General features: G+C 41.9%; 1 long non-coding RNA gene across 1 annotated transcript; it reads left to right on the plus strand.

Moving 5' to 3' along the window:
* The first annotated feature begins 7,827 nt into the window (after positions 1–7,827).
* LOC122464000 lies at positions 7,828–20,046 on the plus strand. The gene is made up of 3 exons (XR_006287810.1): positions 7,828–8,114; positions 8,507–8,721; positions 18,605–20,046. It is a non-coding gene; the product is annotated as an uncharacterized LOC122464000 (long non-coding RNA).

Raw genomic sequence — 20,046 nt, forward strand, 5'->3', positions numbered from 1 at the left:
CAGAGTGGAACACAGTGCTGGCTCTGCTGGTGTATCTGGAACTGGGATACCCTGTGTACAGTTTTGTTGCTTTTGCCATCTCTGTGCAAGGTAAACATGGCTTGTGTGCATTTTGTGAATAAACGTAAAATACCCTGAGTCTTTGAGATCAATTTTTTTTCCTACTGCAAACTTCTACCATTCAAAGGGACAACACCATGGAAAGAAATAAAAATTAAAGCAAAATCTACACCTATTAATAATCATAATTAATTGCACAAAGTCTAGGACTTGTTTACTATGCACAGTGTTATTTTTAATTATTTAATTCAGACTGAAAATAGATTTATTGGTTACATTTTTGGTTTCAGTATTTTAAATCTTCAGCAGTAGTTTGTGTATTTTGATACTTCTGAATGGAAATTAACACACTTAATAATGAAGGGGTTTCACCACAGTGCCTTTGAAGAATACTTTTAATTAACATGGGATCATTTTGTGAAGAGATATCATGCAACATGCTGGTAATATACACTAGGCTATATGCCAAGGTATGGAAAAGACAGCAGGGAAAGAATAAAAGTCCCAATTTAATGCATAATTAAATTAACCTTCTAAATATAATCATTTCACTTCTGAGAATTTAAAATCCAAGATCTTTTAATAATGATAATCAAATGGCATTTCTGTATGATTCTGGCAAACGACATGTTCCCTTGTGCAACTTAGGAAAGATCTTGAGTTTCAAGAAGAATGCAAAAAACCTTTCTATCCACAACCACTGTTCACACTATGCACAGTCAATACATGTCATATTTAAATTCAGTCAGAGTTCTCGCTCAGATCATGGTTGTTATTTTCTGTCTTACACAGTCAATGATGCAGTGGGTGTAAATCAAACCAAACTCATTTCTCCTCTGGAACGTCCATCCTTGAAATGAAAGATATGCAGAGCACTGGTTATCTAGTGAGCTGAGCCAGCTGATCTGGAAAAGAATTTCCATTTTAAAATGACAGCATCAGCTTAAAAGGATTCACTGCTCAACACCCTGAGTCAGGCGCTCAAGCTCCCTATACAAGGCATGGGGAGAGTTTGGCACATAGGAATGGGATTCATAAAAGCCAGCATGCAAAGCAGGGAGCCACATAGGCTAGCCAATAGTAAATGCTGAGCAAAGGGGTAAAACTTAAGCCCCTCAAATGGAATTAGGTACCTAAATCCCAGCTGGAGGGAGGTGCATGACTCCACTTGGAATTCACAGCTGTGAATCTTCTCCAGGAGTTGGGTACTTAAGACAGTGTAGTGCTTTTTTGGAGGAGAAAAAGGTAGTGCCCCCATTTATAACCTTAGCCCATTGGTTAAAATAGTCACCCAGTATATGGGAGACCCAGGTTTGAATCCCCGTTCTTACCTGTCAGTTCCCCAGTACGGACTGCCATGGATATAGCCCCCCACCTGCACCGGGAGCCCAAGGAACACTTGCAAGAAGCCTATAAACACCATGTGAACCAAAACCATCGGGACGGCCCCAGCCTGGCCATAAGGACAAGGTGTGGCTCTCTTCCCAGAATTTTAAATTGAGCCACCCATCCGCCAACTAGGTGACCAATACCTGGGGTGCTTTAATGGGTAAATCCAGCACCTTTCTGGTTACAGCTACCCAAGTCATTGAAGATCCTCCCTGTCTTTCACATCATACTTTGAAAGCCCTGCACTGAGAACCCATATCCAGACTGTTCCCACCAGCCACTCATAGTCTATGGACAAGAGGAGTACTTAGTCCACAAAATCCTTGAGTCTTAGCAAGTTTTGGGAAGGCTACAGGACATGGTGGACTGGGAAGGCTACAGTCCAGAAGAGCAGTCTTGGGAACTGGTAGAGAACATACATGTCCCAGACTAATTGCAAGAATTCCATTGGAAGGACCTTGAGAAACCAGGCCTCGAGGCCCCTGTGAAGAGCCCTCAAGGAGGTAGGAATCAGGATTCTCAGGAATCAAAGCCTGCAGAGAGCCAGTCTCCGGGGAACCTAATGAGGGCAGCTGGCCTGTATTAGGCTGCCTGATTGGCTATACTACCTGATTAGGTGGAAGAGTCAGCAGACCAGCTCTTAAGCCCAGAAGCAGCAGTTCAGTATCTACTCAAAGCATTCACCCACAGCAGTGATAGTTCCTGTGCCTGTTTGTTCCTAGCCATGCTCCTGCTCTGCACCCGACCTTGCCTCACTCCAGGTAGCCCAATCCTAACCCTCAATTCCAATTGTTGACTTCAACTCTGACTCTTTGCTCTGGATCCTGGCTTCTGACTCCAGCTCTGGCTTTACTGAGATCCAATTAGACTCATAGAACCCTAGAATATCAGGGTTGAAAGGGATCTCAGGGGGTCATCTAGTCCACCCCCCTGCTCAAAGCAGGACCAATCTCCAACTAAATCATCCCAGACAGAGTTTTGTCAAGCCTGACCTTAAAAACCTCTAAGGAAGGAGATTCCACCACCTCCCTAGGTAACCCATTCCAGTGCTTCACCACCCTCCTAGTGAAAAAGTTTTACCTAACATCCAACCTAAACCTCCGCCACTGCAACTTGAGACCATTACTCCTTGTTCTGTCATCTGCTACCACTGAGAACAGTCTAGATCCATCCTCTTTGGAACCCCCTTTCAGGTAGTTGAAAGCAGCTATCAAATCCCTCCCCCCTTCATTCTTCTCTTCTGCAGACTAAACAATCCCAGTTCCCTCAGCCTCTCCTCATAAGTCACATGCTCCCGTCCCCTAATCATTTTTGTTGCCCTCCGCTGGACTCTTTCCAATTTTTCCACATCCTTCTTATAGTGTGGGGCCCAAAACTGGACACAGTACTCCAGATGAGGCCTCACCAATATCAAATAGAGGAGAACGATCATGTCCCTCAATCTGCTGGCAATGCCCCTACTTATACAGCCCAAAATGCCGTTAACCTTCTTGGCAACAAGGGCACACTGTTGATTCATATCCAGCGTCTCGTCCACTGTAACCCCTAGGTCCTTTTATGCAGAATTGCTGCCTAGCCATTCAGTCCCTAGTCTGTAGCAATGCATGGTATTCTTCTGTCCTAAGTACAGGACTCTGCACTTGTCCTTGTTGAACCTCATCAGATGTCTTTTGGCCCAATCCTCTAATTTGTCTAGGGCCCTCTGTATCCTATCCCTACCCTCCAGCATATCTACCACTCCTCCCAGTTTAGTGTCATCTGCAAACTTGCTGACAGTGCAGTCTACGCCATCCTCCAGATCATTAATGAAGATATTGCACAAAACCAGCCCCAGAACTGACCCTTGGGGCACTCCACTTGGTACCAGCTGCCAACTAGACATGGAGCCATTGATCACCACCCATTGAACCCGACAATCTAGTCAATTTTCTATACACCTTATAGTCCATTCATCCAGCCCATACTTCTTTAACTTGCTGGCAAGAATACTGTGGGAGACTGTGTCAAAAGCTTTGCTAAAGTCAAGGACCAACATGTCCACTGCTTTCCCCTCATCCACAGAGCCAGTTATCTTGTCATAGAAGGCAATTAGATTAGTCAGGCATGACTTGCCCTTGGTGAATCCATGCTGACTGTTCCTGATCACTTTCCTCTCCTCTAAGCACTTGAGAATTGATTCCTTGAGGACATGCTCCATGATTTTTCCAGGAACTGGGGTGAGGCTGACTGGCCTGTAGTTCCCCGGATCCTCCTTCTCCCCTTTTTTAAAGATGGGCACTACATTAGCCTTTTTCCAGTCATCTGGGACCTCCCCCAATCGTTTCAAAAATAATGGCCAATGGCTCTGCAATCACATCTGCCAAATCCTTTGGCACCCTTGGATGCAGCGCATCCGGCCCCATGGACTTGTGCTTGTCCAGCTTTTCTAAATAGTCCTGAACCACTTCTTTGTCCACAGAGGCTGGTCACCTCCTCCCCATGCTGTACTGCCCAGTGTAGCAGTTTGGGAGCTGACCTTGTTCATGAAGACAGAAGCAAAAAAAGCATTGAGTACATTAACTTTTTCCACATCATCTGTCATTAGGTTGCCTCCCTCATTCAGTAAGGGGCCCACACTTTCCTTTACTTTCTTCTTGTTGCTGACATACCTGAAGAAACCCTTCTTGTTATTCTTAACACGGCTGCTGCTCTGAAACCTGGATTGTCTGTGCACCGTTCTATTGCTCTCCCAGCAGATATCAGGGTGATTGAAGTCTCCCATGAGAACCAGGGCCTGTGACCTAGTAACTTCTGGTAGTTGCTGGAAGAAAGCCTTGTCCACCTCATCCCTCTGGTCTGGTGGTCTATAGCAGACTCCCAGCATGACATCACCCTTGTTGCTCACACTTCTAAACTTAATTCAGAGACTCTCAGGTTTTTCTGCAGTTTCATACCAGAGCTCTGAGCAGTCATACTGCTCTCTTACATACAGTATAACTCCCACCTTTTCTGCCCTGCCAGTCCTTCCTGAACAGTTTATATCCATCCATGACAGTACTCCAGTCATGTGAGTTATCCCACCAAGTCTGTTATTCCAATCACGTAATAATTCCTTGAGTGTGCCAGGACTTCCAGTTCTCCCTGCTTGTTTCCCAGGCTTCTTGCATTTGTGTATAGGCACTTAAGATAACTCGCTGATCGTCCCGCTTTTTCAGTATGAGGCAGGAGTCCTCCCCACTCATCCTCTCCTGCTTGTGCTTCCTCCTGGGATCCCACTTCCCCACTTACCTCAGGGCTTTGGTCTCCTTCTCCCAGTGAACCTAGTTTAAAGCCCTTCTTACTAGGTTAGCCAGCCTGCTTGTGAAGATGTTCTTCCCTCTCTTCGTTAGGTGGAGCCCATCTCTGCCGAGCACTCCTCCTTCTTGGAACACCATCTCATGGTCAAAGAATCCAAAGAATTCCTGACTACTGACTCCTGCTCTAGCCTTTAGGCACAATTGCCACATCCCAGTCACTGACCAGGACTGAAGTGAATTAAGAAGTTTTTTTTTCCCATAAGAAATTGGCCTTCTGTTGCTGAAATGTCCAGCCCTTGCAGAATTTTGGGCAGACTGCCTACCACGTTTAGTTTTCAGAGTAACAGCCGTGTTAGTCTGTATTCGCAAAAAGAAAAGGAGTACTTGTGGCACCTTAGAGACTAACCAATTTATTTGAGCATGAGCTTTCATGAGCTCCAGCTCACTTCATCGGATGCATACGTGAGCTGGAGCTCACGAAAGCTCATGCTCAAATAAATTGGTTAGTCTCTAAGGTGCCACAAGTACTCCTTTTCTTTTTACCATGTTTAGGAGTTTTTAACTTAATTCAGTACCAAACAACAAGTTGAACTTTTCCAACTCAGCTGCTACGCCGCCAATTCAAGGTCTCATTTCAAGATTTTTCATTGTATCTTTCACAACTTTCCAAGCTACACATATTACAAAAAGAACAGGAGTACTTGTGGCACTTTACAGACTAACAAATTTATTAGAACATAAGCTTTCACGGGCTACAGCCCACTTCATCGGATGTATAGAATGGAACATACAGTAAGAAGATATATATACATACAGAGAAGGTGGAAGTTGCCATACAAACTGTAAGAGGCTAATTAATTAAGATGAGCTATTATCAGCAGGAGAAAAAAACTTTTGTAGTGATAATCAAGATGGCCCATTTAGACAGTTGACAAGAAGGTGTGAGGATACTTAACATGGGGAAATAGATTCAATATGTGTAATGACCCAGCCGCTCCCAGTCTCTATTCAAACCCAAGCTAATGGTATCTAGTTTGCATATTAATTCAAGCTCAGCAGTTTCTCATTGGAGTCTGTTTTTGAAGCTTTTCTGTTGCAAAATTGCCACCCTTAAATCTTACTGAGTGGCCGGAGAGGTTGAAGTGTTCTCCTACTGGTTTTTGAATGTTATGATTCCTGATGTCAGATTTGTGTCCATTTATTCTTTTGCATAGAGACTGTCCGGTTTGGCCAATGTACATGGCAGAGGGGCATTGCTGGCACATAATGGCATATATCACATTGGTAGAGGTGCAGGTAATTTTACACATTACAAGGTAATTTTCAGACATTAAAGCCAATGCTTCTGTACAGGAACCCCATCTTGGGGGGCACACAGATGCCTGGTTCTATACTTAATGTTTCATATTTTATGTCTAGAAATACAGCGTCTCACTTGGGAGATTTTTATATCAATCTTGTGATTTTGTAAATAGTTTCAGCAGTATCTCTTTGGATCTCTTTATTTTTAATAATATTCTCACGTGCCAAATTCTCTGCTATTTTTTAGAGAACTCTGTTGTTTCTTCTACCATAATTGTATACCAGTTTCCAGATATTTTTGCAGAAATATCCCTCATGATTTTAAGATCCATGATTTCTATTATCTCATTCTGAATAATTGGACTAGTGAATTTATCTTGATTCTTTTTCAACTACTGTAACATATCATGATCATATTCTGCCTGCAGACAAAGCAGATGAATAAAGCTGCAGTCAACATCTCCAGTTTAGGGTATATTTTCAGCTTGTTCAGTATTGGAAGTCTGTGTGGCAAGATAGTATCCTACTTAGTATTTTCACTAGGATCTTCTTGTTTTCTTTTCTCTTCTGGAGAGTACTGAAAAGATAGAATGTTGCCAACATTCTTTGTGGACTTTTGAAAAATATCAACTACTTCATGATAATACGAAGAAGCTTGGTGCCTCTCAAATCTGTCTGAAATCTTTCTCCAGTTAGAGTGTGTGAAAGCTTCAGCTGAGAACTTAGACAAAAGTAGATTGCACCTAAAAGCAGTACAACAGTAAAAATAAAGTATGCTGTCATTAGCTTCAGAATAATGGAGCCATTGAAAATCAGCAAACCAGGATGAACAGAAATAATGGCCTTATTTGCCAAAGTTACGTGCGGGGAAAGACTTAAAATGCTGGTCCTTGAGGGATCTCAGAAATGCTAGCCGTATCAGGCAACTGGCATTTGGTTACCGTTGCAGGTGATGGTGTACATAGCTCATTATTACCATCTGCAGAAGTTGAAGCATGTGTAGTTTCTCCTTTTTTAAAACCAGCTGTGTGTAAGTTATTTCATTTTAGCCTCTTGAAAACATACACTTTGTTTTTGTGCTTCACTCAGTTACTGCTTACTTACTAGGAATGGCACAGGATTTCAGAATTAAAAAACGTATGCAATACTCTTTGGCAAACTGAAACATTTCACTGGCCTTTTGGGGTTTTGTGGTCAGTGCAGTCTAGAATGTGGCACAATGAAGAAAGGAAGCAGCCTACTCTTGATCTGTTGATTACATTGGAAAATGACTGTTTTGATCTTATGCAACCTCCTAGCTTTCTCTCTCACCCAGAGACAATGTCAAGAAAAAGACTACAAATAAGATGACTGCTGGAGGCCCTTTGACCCCTAGGCATGATTGGACAGAGCTCAGAGGCTGCAAAAGTCCATAAAGGAGAAGTAAAGGAATAAGAAATATTTTTTGCAGTTCACCTTTAAAGTAGTTTAACTACCACTGATTTTGACCTCCACATGTTCCTTTGAGACTTAACGTAATAGTTAAGTATAATTCAACTGTCTTTATCAGGCAATCATGATTTTCCTCTTATAATGTAGGCCTCTCACATGCACAGGGTGTCTCCATAGCTTTATGTACCATCTGACAGGCCTGCAATTATCATTTTTGCAAACTATTATTTAAAAAGCTCCAGCTTGCTCCCTAAGTCATTAACGAGTATGAATTATAGGACCTGCAGCAAGAACGTGCAGAAGAATATTTCTGACAATTTGCAGACAATTATGAATCATACCTCCTTTCCAAGGAAAGGTTTATACGTTCCACTTCATTCCAAATATTTGTTTGCTTTTAAAAATATTTTTCCGCATTATTTAGGGAAAAAATAGACTTTGCTTTTCCAGCAGACTTTACTTTTTAATTATGCATAGGTACTATGGGAACTTTTGGCTGTAGAATATGAAGAAATGGATTGTACTTCCTTTTTGGGTGAAAAGTGTTTTGTAACAGGTGGGAAAGAGAGAGGCAAAGAAGAATGGATCCACCTCATGGGAGCTTTGTTCAAGGGAGCTGCAAAAGAAGGAGGAGGGATTTCCTTTGGAAGAAAAGAGGTAAGACTAATTTCCATGTACCGATTGCCTCTAGAAAATATATAGGAGGTCACAATCCTATACTGGTAGCCTTGCTGACCTGCTAATATCCACATTTCTCCTATGACGTTTCTTGTGCTGCAAAAACAAAGAGAAAAAGAAAAGGTAGCGTATTATTTGACATGAGGAAGAAAACTGAACAGGAAGGAGAACATTGGAGAATGGCAATGTCAACGGTGGCTAGTGACAGTAATCAAAAAAGAGAGGAAAACCCTGAACAAATAGAGCAAACGTTTGAAAAGTCAGGCTGAATAATCAGATTGCAAACAGTACACAAGGATAGCCTTTAAAGTTCAAAGAACCAAAATCACTTCCTTTACTATCTTTCTATTGTTCTTCTTCCCCTTCCCCAGGTTTACAACCACGTAACTGCCCCACGCATCATAATCCATCGACCTAAGCAATGTTCCATATTGTAGTATCTAGCTTCCGTCTTGCAAAACTGCAGCGACTGCATAATCACAGAGTTTCCTGAGAGGACACAAACACTTAGAAGAGTGAGAAGCCTCCAGGATTACTCCTCTGCCCTCTAGAGAGCACCTAGGATTACCTCATACAAGTATTACAGGTTAGTTCCCAGTGTGTAACCCCTTACAATGGCTCACTTTTTCACTATTACAATAGATTGATTTTGTAACAGGAAGCCGAAAGGAAGGTTGGAACAATGTGACTGAAGTAAATAGATATGTAGCATAGCCTCCTTAAAATGCTCAGTAAGCATAAATAAAGTGCACACACAGCTGTTTTCAAGCCATTTTAATCTATTGATCCTATTTGGTATGCCTCAAAATACACGAGTTCAGTTGAGCAGAGAGGTGTCATTCAAGGGAAGCTGGCGAGAGGTATTTCAGTGTCCTTATGACATTGTTACTCGGAGTTTAAAAAGTGATTACAGGAAAATAATTAATACCACTGAGCAAGCAGAGAAGATACACAGCTCCAAACACTGATTTCGTTTTATTTCTTTCTAATGACAAAAGCTGTTCTTTTATTCAAAGCAAAGCATCGAGCTCTCGTTCCCAAGAGTTTCTGTAAGTTGTAAAGCTCTTCTTATTACATTCCACTCCAAATGATCAACTGTGCACAGCTTGAAATGATAAAGCTTGACTTCAACATTTTTTTGTCTTGATGTAAATTACGGTAGGCTTTAAAGTATTCCGGATGTCTCAGGGTAAGGTATTAACTGTTTTTAAAATTGCTTCAATACAAAGACTGTTTGGGAAGTCAGGATATTTCTATGTGCTAATAGGAGTCAATGTGACTGTGAAGCACACACTGCAGGTCTTTCTTGCGCAGGGTGCATGTGCACAAATGACAATAATCTACTGGGAATGCCCATCTTACCCCTGCATCCCCCAACACACACACACACTTATCACAATAGAGGCATATTATACACAAAGTAGCTAAGTAATAAGAATGAACTGTACCATACAAGCAATGATAGAGTTCTATGCTCATAGTGGCTGAACAGTAGGTAGAACTAGTTGAAAAATGGGCAGTGGGGGAGAGAAGGGTTTCCCGTGGAAGATGACGAAACAAAAATGATTTTTGTTAAAATTTTCCTCGACAAATTTCAACTTTTCACAAAAAATATCAATAACCAAATCCTTTTCCTCAAAAACTAAGGCACCTGAATGACAATTTCCATGAGCCACCGCAGCTGGACAGTCAAATCAAAATATGTCAGTTTTGAAACAATATATTTTGTTTTGTCAAAAACCCAATAGCAAAACTCCCATTGACTTCAATCAGGCCAGATTTCACTGTCCTTAAAAAGCACAAAGTTTTAAGTACTTCCCACTGACTGAGTAGCCCAGCATGTTAGAGAGGGATGCACAGCCATGGGGATACACTAAACCTATATGCTCCCTCTCCAGTTCCTCCTTAACTAGAACATACATTAGTTTCAAGAATTTGCCGTTGCTGCTACTGAATTTGCCTCTGAGAGTCTATCCATCCTTCCACTAATTGGTACTTGCAACTACATTCTATAAAGACAGAGTCTGACAATATCCAATCCAACTAGCTGAGCTACCCCTGCCCAAAGAAAAAACAAACAAACAAACAAAAAAGTCAAGAAGCCAGTGTAGAGGGGTGGTCACCCTGCTCCAGCTCAGAAGGGGTTAAAAGCCAGCCCTTGGAGAAGGTCGAGGCTGAGAGAAAAGGCTAAGCTGATTGGGGAAAGAGCCACAGCTGGCCCTATAAAAGGGCTGTGAGCCAGGAGCTCAGGCACTCTCTCTCTAGCTCTTGAGAGAGAAGGACTTGGCTGCCTGGGAGAAAAGGGTACCTGGAGTGGAGCAGGGCTGGGGAAAGGCCAGAGGAGCTGGGGAGCTCCAGCCTGGAGAACCCCCAGGCTGCAGGCCTTGCTAAAGGCCAGGAAAGGTACTGGGGTTACAGCCTGGGAATAGGCAAAGGTAGCAGGTTCAAACCCCCCTTGCTGATGAGTGGTTTACAGACTGCAGTCCGCCCCAGTGAGCAGGGGCTAGATGCTGACTGCAGTAGCCACTGAGGTAAGGTGGGGATAGAGGGTTGGGGATTCCCCTGGGACGGGAGACCCAGACTGTGGGGGCACTGTCAGGGTGCAGCACCCCAAGGTAAAGGGGTACCAGGAGGGACACTGGCCAGGAGGAGGCACTCTGTAGGCTGGAGAGCTAATTCTTGAGACAACCAGCAGAAGGCACTGCACTGGTGAGTCTTGACCTCGCTATAGCCAATAAAAAAACACCAGTCAAATTTACAGAGTACATCACATTATTTCCCCTTTAAGAACATTCACCGTATGTTTCAGCTCCTTTGAGCCACTTCTGTGACACAAAGCTACCATCAACTGGATTTAAGTGACTGGTTAAACTGGTTTTATGACTCCTTTGCATGACAGAAGCAATACAAAGCAGCTGGAACTAGGGTGACCAGACAGCACGTGTGAAAAATCAGTACGGGGGTGGGGGGTAATAGGAGCCTATATAAGAAAGACCCAAAAATCAGGACTGTCCCTATAAAATTGAGACATCTGGTCACCCTAGCTGGAATATACTGGTGAATATGACTCCCTGTGCACAAAATGACATGAAAACATTTTTAAAGAGAAATCAAAAGAAAACTATTACTTTTATAGCAGAGTTCCAGAAACAGCCAAAAGCTCTTCTTTTAGAGGGAATAGAGGACTGATTATAGTGTCATGGCAGCAGCATGCATTGTGGGTTTTCTCTTATAGATAAAAGAATTGATGAAGAATCTGATCTCAACTGAGTAGCCAGGTGGCTATTCAGGAATTTTTTGACTAAACGATTGTTCATCAGAAAATGCCAAGTCATTGAAACCAAAACTTTTCACAAGGACATACCAGATTTGATGAAACGTTTGTCAGGAAAGCTTTCTAGCATCCATTTGGAAAATCTAGTCACAACTGAAGAAAGAGAGTCTTTCTTCACAATGGCCAATAGCCTGTTGGTTAAGGTACTCACTTAAGATGGTGGACAGCCACTTTTCCACATGTAAAGTGAGTGCCCTAATCACTAGCCTATTGGCTGTCCTGGAGTCTCTCTCTCTGTTTTTTTTCTGAAAAAATTTGAAGGTGTCAATTTCATCATGATGCAGAACAGGAAAACAGTGTCCCTCCCAGCTCTAGTGCCTATGAGAGGTCATAAAATGAAGACCTATCCCTGCAGGAGAGATTTTCAAGGTGGCAAAAATCTGAAAGCAAAATTTTTATTAATACTTATCTGAAACCAGTGAGACAAGAAAGCAAGACAAATGCTCTCAAGACAGAATGAAATGTAAATTTAAATCCCCAGCTGCAATAAGTCAGACACTTGAGTGACAAATATCACCATAAAGCACAGATTGTCAGATGGATAGCACTGACATGGTACTGCTCCAGCAGAAATACAGTTCTCTCAAAAACTCTTAATAAAGAGAATATTCATAAATTACTAGTTAATCTAACCTTACTTTTCAAATTGTTCTAGATTTCCACTTTGAACACAATGGAGGAAGATGAATATGTAAAATAGACTTAGCCGGGAATTAACTTTATTTCATCATATTGCTGAATATCTGTTTACAAATATGGTACTGCAGATATGCATTTTACACTTGAATCTGACTCTCTAATTTCATGAGTCCTGCTTTGGACAGAATTATCTAATGAATCCCCTGATTAATAGAGTGAAAAGTCAAGAAAAATTAAACCTTACACATTGTTTTATTTCTCAACAAAGAAAAGGTTTTGTACTTAGAAGAGATGCATAAACCTCTTAAATACTCCCGTGCTGGCATTAAGAGCTAGACCTAATCATTTCCAGAGAAAGTACAAGGATCGCCAAAGGGGTGGAGTTACCAATTCCCCACATATACAATCTTATCAAGTGTAATTAACCCTTTTCCTCAACCATGAGCCTCCTTGATCTCAAACCTGTCACCCATTGCTTCAGACCTGCCCAGCACACCTTTCCATCACTCACACCTTCCATTTTTGCCCCTCCCAACCTAACCTGAGCACTAACACATGCTGCTCATCACTTGTGAGATCCCCACAAACACACCATTCTCGCTGGGTAACCTCCTCAAAACACACCACTCACTGCTGCTGACTCCTCACCCACATGCACACACCACCAGAACCCCCCTTCACACATCACTCAAACCAGTGATACTCAGACTGAGGTTCGCAAGCCGCAAGTGGCTTTTTAATGCATCTCCTGCAGCTCTTTGCAGCACATGATATTAAAACACGGTGTGATCTAATTATTAACCAATCAAAGTTATTAGCCAATCAGGATGCTTTTACTATGTTATTAACCAGCTGTGATTGATAAAATACTAATACTTGGTCAGACATTTTGCTATGAGAATAATATAACTAAATATTTCCCAAACTGCCAGCCAACCAAAAAATCAGTTGTTATTTGCACAGCTCTACAAGTGTGAATAAATGGTGAGTCTGAAGCAAAACAGGTACAGGAAAGAATAAGGGCTTGTTCACACATAAAAGTTGTACTGCTTCATATATATTGCTATAGCTACAGCAGAACTACCATCTAATGTAGACACAATTATAAGAACATAAGAACGGCCATACTGGGTCAGACCAAAGGTCCATCTAGCTCAGTATCCTGTCTTCCGACAGTGTCCAATGCCGGGTGCCCCAAAGAGAATGAACGGAACAGGTAATCATCAAGTGATCCATCCCCTGTTGCCCATTCCCAGCTTCTGGCAAATTATGTTGGAATAATTTGCTTATAAAAGTATTTCTTACTCTTGTGTGGGAAGGGGTACAAGCTATAACGTAACTTTATATCTGCATCCACACTAAGACATGTGCCTGTATAATTATATCAATAAAAAAATCTCACCCCTATACAAAGTAGTTATATCAGTACAAAAACTGTGTGTAGACCAGGTCTAAGAGAGAGAATTTGAGAGATGGCAATACAGATAATAAGTGAAGGCCAGGCTCGTGAATGGGCTAGAGAAGTGTTCATTCTATTTAGAAATAATAAATGAGTTGTATTTTAAAAGGCACCACTTATATTTCCTGCATCAAGGTTCCACTTCCAATGGTATAACACACACAAGTCCATCCTTCAAAAGAAGAGTCAGAACCCCTCAAGATCCTTGCTAGTCCCATGCCAGTATGTTTCATAGATGGAATGAGAGCATGCATAGAGTATATGTTATATGTGATTTGCTCTCTGTCCCCTTCTGCTTTTCCGTCATTTATTCAGAGCATCAGTCAAAACAGCAATATGGGCCAGATCCTGAGTTGGTGTAAATATACATAGCTCCATTGAAGTTGATAACACTACACCAGTGTTTCCCAAATTTGGGACGCCGACGGACGTATCGGCCACCGCTTCCCGTAGCCCCCATTGGCCTGGAGCGGAGAACCGCGGGCAGTGGGAGCTGCGATCAGCTGAACCTGCGGATGCAGCAGGTAAACAAACCGGCCCGGCCCACCAGGGGCTTTCCCTGAACAAGCGGCAGAAAAAGTTTGGGAAACACTGCACTACACCAATTTACACCAGCTGAGAATCTAGCCCAATATTTGTAGACCATGAACAGATTTTCAAATGCAGATATTTATCAGGTAAGAGAGCCTGACTGAGCAAGGTGGCTTTACAAACTAATTCGCTTTTCTCCTGGGTTTCACAGTGATGATGCTGGATTTCAAACCACATGGCTTACAACTGACTTTGAAACGATTCCTAGATTCCAAAGCCAGAAGGGACCACTGTAATCATCTAGTCTGACCTCCTGTATGATGCATGTGACCATACATAGATTTGCCAACCAGGGCTTCTCTTGGTAAAAAGGATTGGCTGTGCCTTCTCTCTTTTGAGTCAGAAAAGAGTGCAGTCATTACCAGCTTCAGTAAATTGCCTCTCAGCAGACCTTTGTGTGTCAGTTTTCTTAGTTTCCATAAGCCTCCACAGAAATAATTCATTTAATATCAAATGGATACAATTGACCAAATTCAGATCTCATGTAAGCAAGGTGTGACTTTATTTGATTTTACCATTGAGAGGGAGGGAAATCAAGTAAGGAAGGATACAGCAATGGAGAAAGGAACAGCCATGGGTAGGAGAATGGACATTAAGAAGAAAGACAGTGCCAATGCCAATGAAGCTAACAGTCAGGTAGGTTATACTGGCAGTAGAATGACTGTACCCAATCAGGGGAGGAATGTGGGCAAAGCCAAGCAGCAACGGTTAAGGTGTTTGTACCACAATGCAAGGAGCCTGGGTAACAAAAAGAACTGGACCTATTAGTGCAGGAAATGTAACCAGATATTATAGGAATAACAGAAACATGGTGGAGTTGTAGTCATGACTGGATAAAGGCACTGAAGGGTATGTTCTGTTCAGGAAAAAAGGGGTGGAGTAGTATTTTTTATTAATTAGGGTGAACATATTTCCCAAAGAGAAAACAGGACACCCTCAGCCTGCTCGCCTGAGCCCGGCCCCGCACCCAACCTGCGCACGAGGCTGTTGCCCATCGCTGGAACACCGCTGGCCCCCGCACATGCTGAAACGCAGCCTCCCCTCCCAGCCCTGCCTCCCTACTGCTGGAGGCTGGCATCTCTACTTGCCCCCCTGCACATTCCTCCTCACTGCACCCCATTTTTTGACAACAGTGGGCATTTGTCCTGCTTGCTCTTGCCAACTGATCAAGTAAACAAGAGCAGACAGGACAAGTGCCTCCTTTTGAAAAAAGTCAGGAAAGCTGAGACAGGGCTTTAAAAAGGGACTTGTCCCAGCCAAAATGGGATGTATGGTCACCCGAATATTAATGATGAGGTAGTCTATAAAGAAATTAGAAGTGATGGAATGGATAAGACAGAGTCTCTTTGGGTGAAAATAACTTTGGGAAAGAAAGGTACTAGAGGTTCCCCAGGCTAGTGCTTTGGGTGTGCTACAGAGACCCTGGATCTGATTTGGATATCAAGAGATATCTCTTTAATGTTTTAACTAAATAAATACTACTGGGACTTGTGTGATTATGGGAGACTCACTTCCCAGATATAGATTGGAGGACAAGTGCTACTAATAATAGTAGGTCCCAGATTTTTCTGGATGGGATAGCTGACAGATTTATTCACCAAATAGTCACTGAACCAACAAGAGGTGATGCCATTTTAGATTTGGTATTGGTGAGTAGTGAAGACCTCATATAAGAACTGATTGTAGAAAATGACCTTGGTTCAAGTGATCAGCAGTTAATTCAGTTTAAACTAAATGGAAGGATAAACAAAAACAGATCTGCAACTAGGATCCTTGATTTCAAAAGGGCAAACTTTAAAAAAATAAGGGAATTAGTTAGGGAAGGGGACTGGACTGAAGAACTCAGGGATCTGTATGTGGAGGAAGCTAGGAATTACTTTAAGTCAAAGTTGCAGAAACTATCTGAAGCCTGCATCCAAAGCAAGGGGAAAAAATGCGTAGGAATGGGTTGCAGACTAAGCTGGATGAGCAAGCATCTCAAACAGGTGATTAAGAGAAAGCAGAAAGCCTACAAGGAATGGAAAATGGGAGGGATAAGCAAGGAACGCTACCTCTTGGAAGTCAGAAAGTGTAGGGTTAAAGTGAAAACTGCCAAAAGCCAAGCAGAGTTGCACTGTGCAAAGGGAATTAAAACCAAGAAGAAGAGGTTCTATAGCCATATAAATAAAAGAAAACAAGAAAAGAAGATGTGTGATCACTAAACAGTGTGGATGAGTTGGAGGTTAAAGATAATCTAGGCATGGCCCAACACCTAAATAAATACTTTGCCTCAGGTTTTAATGAGGCTAATGAAGAGATGAGGGGTAGTGGCAGGGTGGCTAATGACAATGAAGATACGGAGGTAGAAATTACCACATCTGTGGTGGAAGTCAAACTCAAACAGCTTAATGGGACTAAATCAGGAGGCCTGAATAATCTCCATCCAAGAATATTAAAGGAACTGGCACATGAAATTGTAAATCCAATCGCAAGGATTTTTAATGAATCTGTAAACTTGGGGGTTGTACCCTGTGGCTGGAGAATTGCTAATATAGTTCCCATTTTTAAGAAAGGGGGAAAAAGTGATCTGGGAAACTACATGCCTATTAGTTTGATCTTAATTGCATGCAAGGTCTTGGAACAAATTTTGAAATAGAAAATAGTTAAGGACATACAGGTGAACGGTAATTGGGATAAAATACAACATGGTTTTACAAAAGGTAGATCATGCCAGACCAACCCGATATCCTTCTTTGAGGAGATAACTGATGTTTTAGACAAAGGAAATATAGTAGAACTAAATCTACCTGGATTTCAGTAAGGCGTTTTATACAGTTCCACATGGGAAATTATTAATTACCTTGCAGAAGATGTTGATTAAGATGAAAACTGAAAGGTGGATGAGGAACTGGTTAAAAGGGAGAGTACAATGGTTGATACTGAAAGGTGAACTGTGAGGTTGGAGGGAGGTTACTAGTGGAGTTTTTCAGGGATTGGTCTTGGGATCAATCTTATTTAACATTTTTATTACTGACAAAAAGTGAGTGTGCTAATAAAATATGTAGATGACACGAAGTTGGGAGGTATTGCCAATATGGAGGAGGACCACAATATCATACAAGAAGGATGACCTTGTAAACTGGAATGATAGAAATGGGATGAAATTTAATAGTGAAAAGTGTAAGGTCATGCACTTAGGGAGTAACAAGAAGAACTTTTGCTATAAGCTGGGAATGTGTCAGTTGGAAGTGACAGAGGAGGAGAAAGACCTGGGCATATTAGTTGATCACTATGAGCCGCCAATGTGATGCAGCCATGAAAAATGGTAGTGTAGTCCTAGAATGTATCTGGCGAGGTATTTCCAGTAGAGACAGGAAAGTGTTAGTACCATTATACAAGGCACTGGTGAGATCTCATCTGGAATATTGTGTGCAATTCTGGTGTCCCATGTTTAAGAAATATGAATTCAAACTGGACCATGTGCAGAGAAGGGCTACTAAGATGATCCAAGGAATGGAAACCCTATCTTATGAGAGGAAACTCAAAGAACTTGGCTTGTTTAGCCTAACCAAAAGAAGACTGAGGGGAGATATGCTTGCCCTCTATAAATACATTAATAGGATAAATACCATGGAGGGAGTGGAGTTATTTAAGTTAAACGCCAATGTAGACATAAGAACAAATGGATATAAACTGTCCATCAACAAGTTTAGGCTCAAAATTAAGCAAAGGTTTCTAACCATCAGAGGAGTGAAGTTCTGGAACAGCCTTCCAAGGGGAGCAGTTGGGGCAAAAATCCTAACTGGCTTCAAGACTGAGCTTAATAAGTTTATGAAGAGTATGGTATGACAGGACTGCCTATGATGGTGTGTAGCCCATTGGCAACTGCCAGTAGCAAAACTCCCCAACAGCTGGAGACAGGACACTGGATGGAGAGGGTTCTGAGTTATGACAGAAAATTCTTTCCCAGATGTCTGCCTGGTGGGTCTTGCCCACATGCTCAGGGTCTAACTGATCACCATAGTTGGGGTTGGGAAGGAATTTTCCCCTGGGTCAGATTGGCAGAGACCCGGGGGGAGGGTTCACCTTCTTCTGCAGCATGGGGCAGGGGTCAAATGCAGGTTTAAACTAGTGGAAACTGTGTATTATCTCTAACTTGAAGTGTTTAAATCATTCAGCCAGAGGTTAAGGATGTATTACAGGAGCGGATGGGTGAGGTTCTGTGGCCTGCAATGTGTAAGAGGTCAGACTAGATGACCATGATGGTCCCTTCTGACTTTCAAGTCTATGAGTCTAAATATGTGCTGTCAATTTTTTATGTTTGTGTTTGCCTAAGTGACATAAACCTCTTATTAAAAACACTGTGGTTATACTACACTACAAACCAAAGCTCCAGTTCAGATGGATGCGTTGACTTCATAACCCTCATTTTATTTGGTACTAGCACAAACCTAATTCTTACTTAAGTTCCCAGGTCAGAAGATGAAATCATTAGGATGCAAGACTTCAAAGAGATATCCACCTGTGCTTGTAGTCGTCTTCACAGACCTCAAGTCATATTTTCAACTCACTACAAGTCAGCAATATAATATTGTGTGTTTGCCTGTAATATATGCTTCTCTGTACCCACAGTTTTATAACTATTTGGTATAAAGTGGAAGGAGGAGGAGGATATGGGGAAATTAAAATACCAATATAGACCTTATTTCTTTGTTATTTTCCTCACTGAATTAAAGTCAACCATCTCTTAAATGATCCCCTTCTTTTCATCAGGTACGATGTTCCATGTGGTGTTCTCTGGTGATACAAAAGATTCCTGACATGTTTCAGGTTCTTTTTCATAATTTTCATTAAAGTATGGTTATTAATAATAATTACTATGCCACCCTTTCAACTCTTTGAAAACTGTATATAGTGCACAAGTATTACTGAAATGTAACTCCTTCAGGTGTGCTGGCTGTGAGCAATGTAATACACAGTATTTTGTACAACACTGCAAGCAAATTGTTTCCAAGAATGCTGCAACAAACACAGTCTCTGAGGAAAAGTACCAGGTGTTTCTATTTACTTGTGATACTTGCATCTCTTCTGAAAGACCCACTTTGAGAATGATCAGAGGGAATCGTAACAGGACTACTTACCAGCTAGAGGAGAGAAAGATGCAAAAAGTAACAACTGCTTCCAAAATGGCCACTTAAAATCTTCAGCTGCTTGGATCTGCCCAATTTAAAGGGTCAGCCCCAGAGGGCCTGCTGGGAAAAAGGTCCTGTAAAAGAGTAACCCTTTCTCTCCGACGAGAAAATGAGTAGGGTCCATGAAGGAGAAGCTGTTGAACTATGTATATGCCCTCTGTGTCACCCCCGTACAAGCAGAACTCTGTTTAAGCTTGGATTCATCAAGGTCTGTCATTCAGGAGATTATAACTAGGGGCTACAGGGAATCGAATTGTTTCTAAACTTGAGGCACAGGTCACTGAGCCATCTCTATACAAGTCAACAAACACGCTAAGGGAAAAATCTTCCTGTCCTGCAAAGTTCCCTAGGGCTTTGTTTCAAACACAGGGATGGCCCTTCTCTAGAGTCTTCCATGTTTCAAAGAGGGACTGGAGCCAACTGTGCACTACAGCAGTGCCAGCAACAATGGGTCTGATTCTCTACTGCTTTACTCCTTGTGTAATCATTTACACTGGTACAAAAACCAGTGTAAGAAAACTACCCTCCTGATTGGATAGTGTTTTACTCTGATTTTGCAAAGTATAAGTGGCTAGACAATTGTGATGGTGGTCTGGGGACAATCGGACCAGATGTTTCTGTTAGGATATAGATATTCAGGCCTGTCTGCAAAGGCCTATACTTTAGGAGTGTAGGTACATGTTTATCATTTAGCTAGTTATAGAGGTATAAAAGAAA

The sequence above is a fragment of the Chelonia mydas genome, chromosome 1 (genome assembly GCF_015237465.2).
Source record: "Chelonia mydas isolate rCheMyd1 chromosome 1, rCheMyd1.pri.v2, whole genome shotgun sequence".
Lineage (NCBI taxonomy): Eukaryota > Metazoa > Chordata > Testudines > Cheloniidae > Chelonia > Chelonia mydas.